Below are 8075 nucleotides of genomic sequence, written 5' to 3'. Positions count from 1 at the left end.
GAGGGACCCCACAACATGTTTTTCAGAAGCCTCATGAAGAGAATCAGGCATTTTTTCATTTCAGAATCCATTTGAGCTCTGTGCTAGGCATTCTCAATACAGAGAAGAGTAAAGGGATCCCCTTTTACGTTCTAACAGAAGAGGAACGTATGCCAAGGAAGCATCTCCAAAGGGTATCTATCCTAACTTGAGTTAGAAGTTGGGAAAGGCTTCCTGAATGGAAGTTAATCACTGAGCTAAGGGAAAAAATGGAGGAAAAGTTGAGACCAATAATAATTTCAAAAATCGTGTCACTTCTATCTGCACATTTGGAAACCTGTGCATTTTTTAAATAAACTTTCTGAAAAGCTTTAACTTTCCAAATTCATTCACAACTGAAAATTCATTAAACATGGTAACAGATGTGTAAAACTCCATAGCAGCCTAACTGTTCAGAAGAGAGTGCCTTTGGGGCACCCTGTGCTTCAAAACCCACATCAGCATGAGTGACTAGGAGTAATCCTATTAGAAGACCCAGTTTAAACAGCATTGATTTCCAAAGTCTGATTGTAATTGAAGCTGCTGCTACTAGCTTTTACTTTTTTCCCCCTCTCTCTAACTTCTTGGGTAATGCATGAATAAAATGTCACTTGCAACATTTATTATCTACAACTTGCAGAGCACTATTTCAATTCCAGTCTACATGGTTTTCCATTACTTTTTGTTAAACCTTTCCTATGGTGTTGAGCCATTACGTTTTAAGAGTCATGGTTATTTTTCTGTTTATATAGAACTACCCAAAGTGGGCCAGGGGTGGTGGCTTACTTCTGTAATCCCAGCACTTTGGGAGTCCGAGGCGGGCAGATCACGAGGTTGATGGATCACGGGGTCAGGAGATAGAGACCATAGAGACCATCCTGGCTAACATGGTGAAACCCCGTCACCTCGTCTCTACTAAAAAATGTAAATTAGCTGGGCGTGGTGGCGGGCACCTGTAGTCTCAGCTACTCGGTAGGCTGAGGCGGGAGAATGGTGTGAACCTGGGAGGGGGAGCTTGCAGTGAGCTGAGATTGCGCCGCTGCACTCCAGCCTGGGCGACAGAGTGAGACTCCATCTCAAAAAAAAAAAAAAAAGTGGCCCAAAGTGTCTTCACTGCTTTAAACTGGTTTTTCCATATGACCCAATACCAGAAATGTTTTCAACCAATGTAAAGCTAATTAAAGCCAGGAATAAAATGATTCAGTTGAGGAACAACAATAACCAAAAAAAAAGTTTAAACTTAGAGGAATGTGTGCTTCCTAGTTTGATGGAACGCAGAAGTTCCAGAATATCTGAAGCCATTACTACTCTTAAGTGGTGGGTGCTGTGATTGATCTGAATTTTCCCTCCAGTGTAAGAACAAAACAATACAAAACAGTGAATAGAACATTAAGAGTATGTGAGTTAATTGTATTTCAATTACCATAGAGTAACATGAATATTTTACTTTTACGCAAGACTATATAATAAATTTTCAAACTATAAACAAATACGACTTTTCAAGGGCTGTCTTCTATGAATTAAGTAAAATTTTAAATTTAAACATGAAAACTATTTGCATAGCCTTTCTTAAAAAGTATATACATTTGCCTTTTGGGAATCTGAAAATCTCAAGACTGATTATCAAGTCTGTTGAAATCAAAGGTAGGTTTACAATATTGTTTGGTCAATCAAGCAGCTTGATTGCAAAAGTTTTTACCTAGCGAAAGTAAGCCATATGAAAGAGAATGATAGCCAACAGTCTAAAGGAGCTGAATCAATTAGGAAGAGTGACAGACTGGTGAGCTGTTTGCATTAGTGGACATAATCAGGGCATATGCTGCCAAGGCCAAAACAAACACTCAACTTGGCACATCATACAGTGAAATTTATGAGATTGCCAGGAGATAGATTTGACATTTCATACTGTTTGAAATGGAGCTACAAAGAAATAGTTTCAGGAAATGGAGAAGTGTGAACCAATGTGAGTGATGAAAAAGTGTGTATCTAAAAGATCTGGGTATTAGATTCAGCTCTACCATAAACTAGCTATGTAATTGTGACAGGCCATTTCACTGCCCCCTGTCTCTTTTTCTGCATTAAAATGGGGAATGATGTGTACTTACCTCAGGGGTGTTGAGATCAAATAATAGGAATTACCCTTAAAAAAAAAATGAGAAGTATTTTGAGTTTAGAATCATGTTCCAAAATTTTGAAGCAGAGATGCTACAAAATAATAGTTTGCTTCCTCTGGACCTAATTTCTTTTCTTCTTTTTTTTTTTTTTATTTTTTTTTTGAGACAGGGTCTCTTACCCAGGTTGGAGTGCAATGGTGCAGTCATGGCTCACTGCAGCCCCGACCTCCTGGGCTCAAGTGATCCTCCCACCTCAGCCTCATGAGTAGCTGGGATCACAGGCACACACTACCATGCTTGGCTTTTTTCTTTCTTTTTTTTTTTTTTTTTTTGTATTTTTTGTAGAGACAGGGTTTCACTGTATTGGCTAGGCTGGTCTTGAACTCCTGAGCTCAAGCAGTCTAACTGCCTAGGCCTCCCAAAGTATTGGGATTACAGGTGTGAGGCACCATGCCCAGCCCTGGACAGAATTTCCTTGCTGTCACTTGATGAAGAGCATATAACTCTACCAATGCTCAAGCATGAATTAGTTGCTGTTTGCAAGAGAGACAGCAGAAAATTGTAGTGTAGGCCAGGTACCGTGGCTCAGGCCTGTAATACCTGCACTTCGGGAGGCCAAGACAGGAGGATTGCTTGAGAGCAGCCTGGGAAACAGCGAGACCATGTCTCAAAAAAAAAAAAAAGCTGCTGTCTAAATTCAGTGGCTCATTCCTGGCATTACTAAAATCAGTTAAGAGATGGTCTTGGCTGGACATGGTGGCTCACGCCTGTAATCCCAGCACTTTGGGAGGCACTTAGCAGCTGCCCAGCACCTGCTAAGGCAGGCGGATCACGAGGTCAGGAGATCGAGACCATCCTGGCTAACGTGGTGAAACCCCGTCTCTACTAAAAATACAAAAAAGTTAGCCAACTTGGTGGCGGGCGCCTGTAGTCCCAGCTACTCGGGAGGCTGAGGCAGGAGAATGGCGTGAACCCAGGAGGCGGAGCTTGCAGTGAGCCAAGATCGGGCCACTGCACTTCAGCCTGGACGACAGAGCAAGACTCTGTCTCAAAAAAAAAAAAGAGAGATGGTCTTGAGACAGGCGTGGTGGCTCATGCCTGTAATCCTAGGACTTTGGGAAGCCAAGTTAAGACGATCTCAAGTTTAGGAGTTTGAGACCATCCTGGGCAATATAAAGAAACCCCATCTCTTTAAAAACAAGGTCTTTAGGTTTTAAAGTCAAAAGGAATCAAAATTTAGTCTGCTCCTGTTTTCCGTTCTCAGGATTCTCAGCATGTTGGCTGTATTCTCTTTGTGGTGGAATAGAGGATAAAAACTACCCCTTAATTCAGTACTCAGAATTTAAGTGTAGAGAGTATCTTAATAATCGAAGCCACTTTCCACACTTTTTTGTAGTTGCCTATAAAAGAACATGAGAGTGTTGACCAATTAAGTTTACTTATTTTGTAGGCAGCAGTCATAAAATGACCTAACCAGGCAAGAGGACTTGCATAGAGTTTGCATATAAGATAATCCTCCAGGAACATACTTTTAAGAGAAAAGAATTGCTGGGTTTTTTAAACCATAATTAGACCAAATTTGGCTGAAGCTCTGGCCCAGTGATGAAAAGAAAAATGAGAGAATGCAGAACAAGGGGTAATTGGTAGTGTTCACTTGGTGATTAGTACTGTTCTAAATAAAAGTAATATCTAATTTGGGGGTGGGGAGGAAAGGATGTGAGTCAAAATAGCCAGTAGTAAAATCCAAGGCTTACAATTCATTGTGAATGACGCTTTCTATATTAGGATTGACAGATGAAAATCGCAGTGGTTTAAAAGTTTAAGTAGGGTGGACCAAGGCTGACTATGATACTCCACTGTAACAGAGACCTAGGCACCTGTTTGTCCTGTGTGACCTCCTTTCCCAAAAGGGGTGCTACATATGGTTGTGTTAGTCATGTCCTGTGCAAGGACACATGGCCAAAGGCTGAACTAGCAGGGGATGAAATTAATTCCATGATCAACTCATCAAGCACCCTAAGGCACCGGTTGAGTCAGCATGGAGGAATGGTGGCCTTTTAAAAATCCACACAAAGGGATCATTAAGAACCCAAGCTCTATGGGGAGGGTTGGCGTTTTTCTAAATTGCACAACAGCACCACGTGGGCTGGTGGTCCTGATGATTCTAGATGGTTGCTCCACACCCAAGCTCTTTTGTTCACATTCATATTTAGCAGGAAGGAAAAATGAAGGGAAGCAAGACCCACCTCCTTTCTTAAGAGGACTCAGAAGCTGAACGTGCCACATTTGCTTTTGTCCAATTGTTCAGAACGTAGACACATGGCCACTGCAGGGAGGCTGGGCAATGTAGTCGTTATTTTGAGTAGCTCCGTGGACCGCATAAATTCAAGTATGAAAGGGAATACATATCTGAGGAACAACTAAACATGTGCCACACTACCATCAAGTGGAGTAAACAAACTGTAGAGTGGAGTTAGTGGCTTCAACCCAGCTTGTTTGGAGGTCTAAAAAAGTTTTAAATAGTGAACCTGTAAAATCTCTTCTAGCTCTCTAATTCTACTCTATAATCTTGAGTTTGGAAGAGGGAAGCTAAAAGCACATTTCCCAGACCTGGCTGGTCTGGAAATTTAATAAACGGTCATTTAATAACAACTAACACTTTGTTGAGATTTTAGTCTGTCACACCATTGTAAGTGCTCAAGGAATATTTATTTACATTTTCACAACAACCCTATGAGATATTGCTGTAATCTCCATTTTACAAATGTAAACTGAGTCATGAGAAATTAATTAACTCAGCCAGGTCACAAAGAGAGTAAATGACAAACCCAGGAAGTTGACTTCCGAGTGCGTGCCCTTAATTTGCAACCTAAAAATCCCCTAGAGTAAAACTGGTCCACTGAGAAGCAATCCTGAGAACTTTGAGGGAATTATTGGGAAAGAGGCACTTTCTTTTTGTTACTAAGCTACACTAAGTTAGGGGAATGGAAGCCTGGAACAGTGGGTAGTTGCCTTGACACAGCACTGTTAGAGCCCACTGGAAGTGAGGCCCAAGAGGAAAGCAGAGCCAAGAGCTGAGGAAAGACATTCTTGGTAATAGCAGAATTTGTCGTGTCTGAAATCAACGCTGAATTCTTCAGGCATTTAAATGTTTTCATTCTCATTGACTACCTCTTCTCCCCATTTGAAAAATTGACCTGGCTCTGCACAGTGTTTCACACCTATAGTTCCAGCTACTCAGGAGGCTAAGGTGGGAGGATCATTTGAGCCCAGTTCAAGGAGGCAGTGTGCCACGATCACATCTGTAAATAGCCACTGCACTCTAGCCTGGGTAACATAATGAGACTTTGTCTCTAAGAAAAATTTAAAAACTAAAAATTGAGCTTCTAAGACTCAGTATAGGTTCTTGTCCTCTGAAAACACTAAATTTAAACATTTGTGGGTGTATGCCTGCAGAATGTAACATCACTGATTAAGTCATTGGACAATCAGGACAAAAGATGGTGTAAGTTCTTAGAATTGTATGAATTGTGATCTAAGTTGAGAGGTATGGAAGTGAGAGAATTGCATATTTAGATATGTAGGGGGTAGGGCTGAGAAGTTTCAGGAGGGAAATAAATATAGCCATAGTACTTAAATTCTTTTTGGATTTTCCTTGGATTGAAAACTTGGCTGTATGATTAGGAGAAAGTTCACTTAACAATTCTTAAGTCAACATTTCTTCATTTTTAAGATGGGATTAGTACTAGTGCTTATTTCACCTGAAGTTGTCAGGATAAAATAAGAGCATACTAGTAAAGGGCTTAGCCATAAGAGATGTGTGATAGTAGAAGCTATTTGAGGATAGAAGGCTTGGAAATGTGGGTTAGGGCAGTGTTTCATAATAATAAGAAAAGGGTGGGCAGGTGCAGTGACTCATGCCTGTAATCTCAGCACTTTGGGAGGCTGAGGTGGGTGGACCACTTGAGATCAAGAGTTCGAGGCCAGCCTGACCAACGTGGTGAAACCTTGTCTCTACTAAAAATACAAAAATTGGCCGGGCATGGCGGCTTGCGCCTGTAGTCCCACCTACTCAGGAGGCTGAGGTGGGAGAATCGCTTGAACTCAAGAGGCAGAAATTGAAGTGAGCCGAGATTGTGCCACTATAGTCCAGCCTGAGTGACAGAGCAAGACTCTGTCAAAAAAAAAAAAAAGGAATAAAACGACTTATTAGTGGTGGTGGGGTCTCATTGCTTGATAAAACTTTTCACTAGAGGAAGAAGAACAAGTAGAGACCAAAAGTGGAATAATTGTGTTTGAACCGTTATTTGGTGAAAGAAAGTTCTAGTAAAGGTTTGGAAACTAGTATTGATGGATGGGATGGCACTTGCAAAGAGATGAAAAGAGAATATGGCTTTCTCACTTGGAGATTCCCTGGTGTAGGGAATGTGCTAAAAAGACGACAGTGATCTAGGCCTTTGCTGCTCAGTGTAGTTCTGGATCTACAGCATCAGGGTCATCTGGAAGCTCGTTAGAAATGCAGAATCTCAGGCCCTACCCAGACCCACTGAATCAGAATCTGCATTTTAATAAGATCCCAAGGTGATCTCATGCGCATTAAAATTTGAGAAGCACTGCTCCAGGCTAGAGAGCAATGCATGGATTTCCATTGTTTAAAATGCAAAAGAATGAAGAAATGTGGTCCCAAATCACTGGGACATCTGTTTTAATATCTGTGATACAGTAGCAACAAGTTGCATAGTTTTCTTTAGGCTTACTGTTTCATTATGCAGTGTGTGCCTGCCAGGTTTCAGAAACACAAAACTAACCACTAATTTTCATCCTTATCAATGCTCTTTCCTCCAAAACTGATGCTAAGGAATACTTCTGGCTTCCCAAGTTTTAAATATTGAAGTGCTCTTGAAATTTAAGTGAACTATAACTCCTTGCTTACCCACAGTATTAGTTATCTATTGCTGCATAACTATCCCAAAACTTACCAACCTAAAATAACAAACATGTGTCACAGTATCTGTGCTTAGCTGAGTGATTTGGCTAAGGGTCACTTGTGAAGTTGAATCAAGCTATAGGCTGGGGCTTCAGTCAGTCATCTGAGGTTCCACTGGGGCTGAAGGATCTATTTCCAAGATTGCTCATACAGTTGTTTGCAGGCCTCAGTTTGTCACCATATAGATGTCTCCCTAGGCTGCTCGAGTGGTTTCATGGCAGGACAACTAGTTTTGCTCAAATTTAGTGTGCTGAGAGAGGAAAAAAACAGCAGCTTTGGTCTGATAACCTAATCCTGGAAATGACAAGTATTAATCCATTTTCACACTGCTATAAAGAACTGCCTGAGACAGGGTGATGTATAAAGGAAAGAGGTTTAATTGACTCACAGTTCAGCATGGTTGGGGAAGTGTCAGGAAACTTACAATCATGGCAGATGGAGAAGGGGAAGCAAGGCACCTTCTTCACAAGGCAACAGGAAGGAGAAGTGCTGAGCAAAGGAGGAAGAGCCCCATATAAAAACATCAGATCTTGTGAAAACTCACTCTCATGAGAACAGCGTGGAGGAAATGGCCCCCGTGATTCAATTACCTCTACCTGGTCTCCTCCTTGACATGGAATTATGGGGATTACGATTCAAGATGAGATTTGGGTGGGGACACAAAACCTAACCATATCAACATACTATCACTTCTGCCTATGCTGTTAGTCACACAGATCAAACCTACCTAATACAGTATGGGAGGGGATTACACAATGGTGTGAACACCAGTGAATGAAGATCACTGGGAGGTTGTCTTGGAGCCTGGCTACTACAGTGATGGGAAAAGCACTTTGCTTTGTGCAACCAGACTCATCAATAGCTCCAGGTGCAGCTTATACAGCTGGGAGCCTCTTTAGTCTCTATGGAGAGGACGGAGTGAAACAATGAGTGACTTGCAGATCTCACACCCATAT

Source organism: Macaca fascicularis, chromosome 11 (assembly GCF_037993035.2).
Source record: "Macaca fascicularis isolate 582-1 chromosome 11, T2T-MFA8v1.1".
NCBI lineage: Eukaryota > Metazoa > Chordata > Mammalia > Primates > Cercopithecidae > Macaca > Macaca fascicularis.
Note: the sequence above shows the minus strand (reverse complement) of the source record.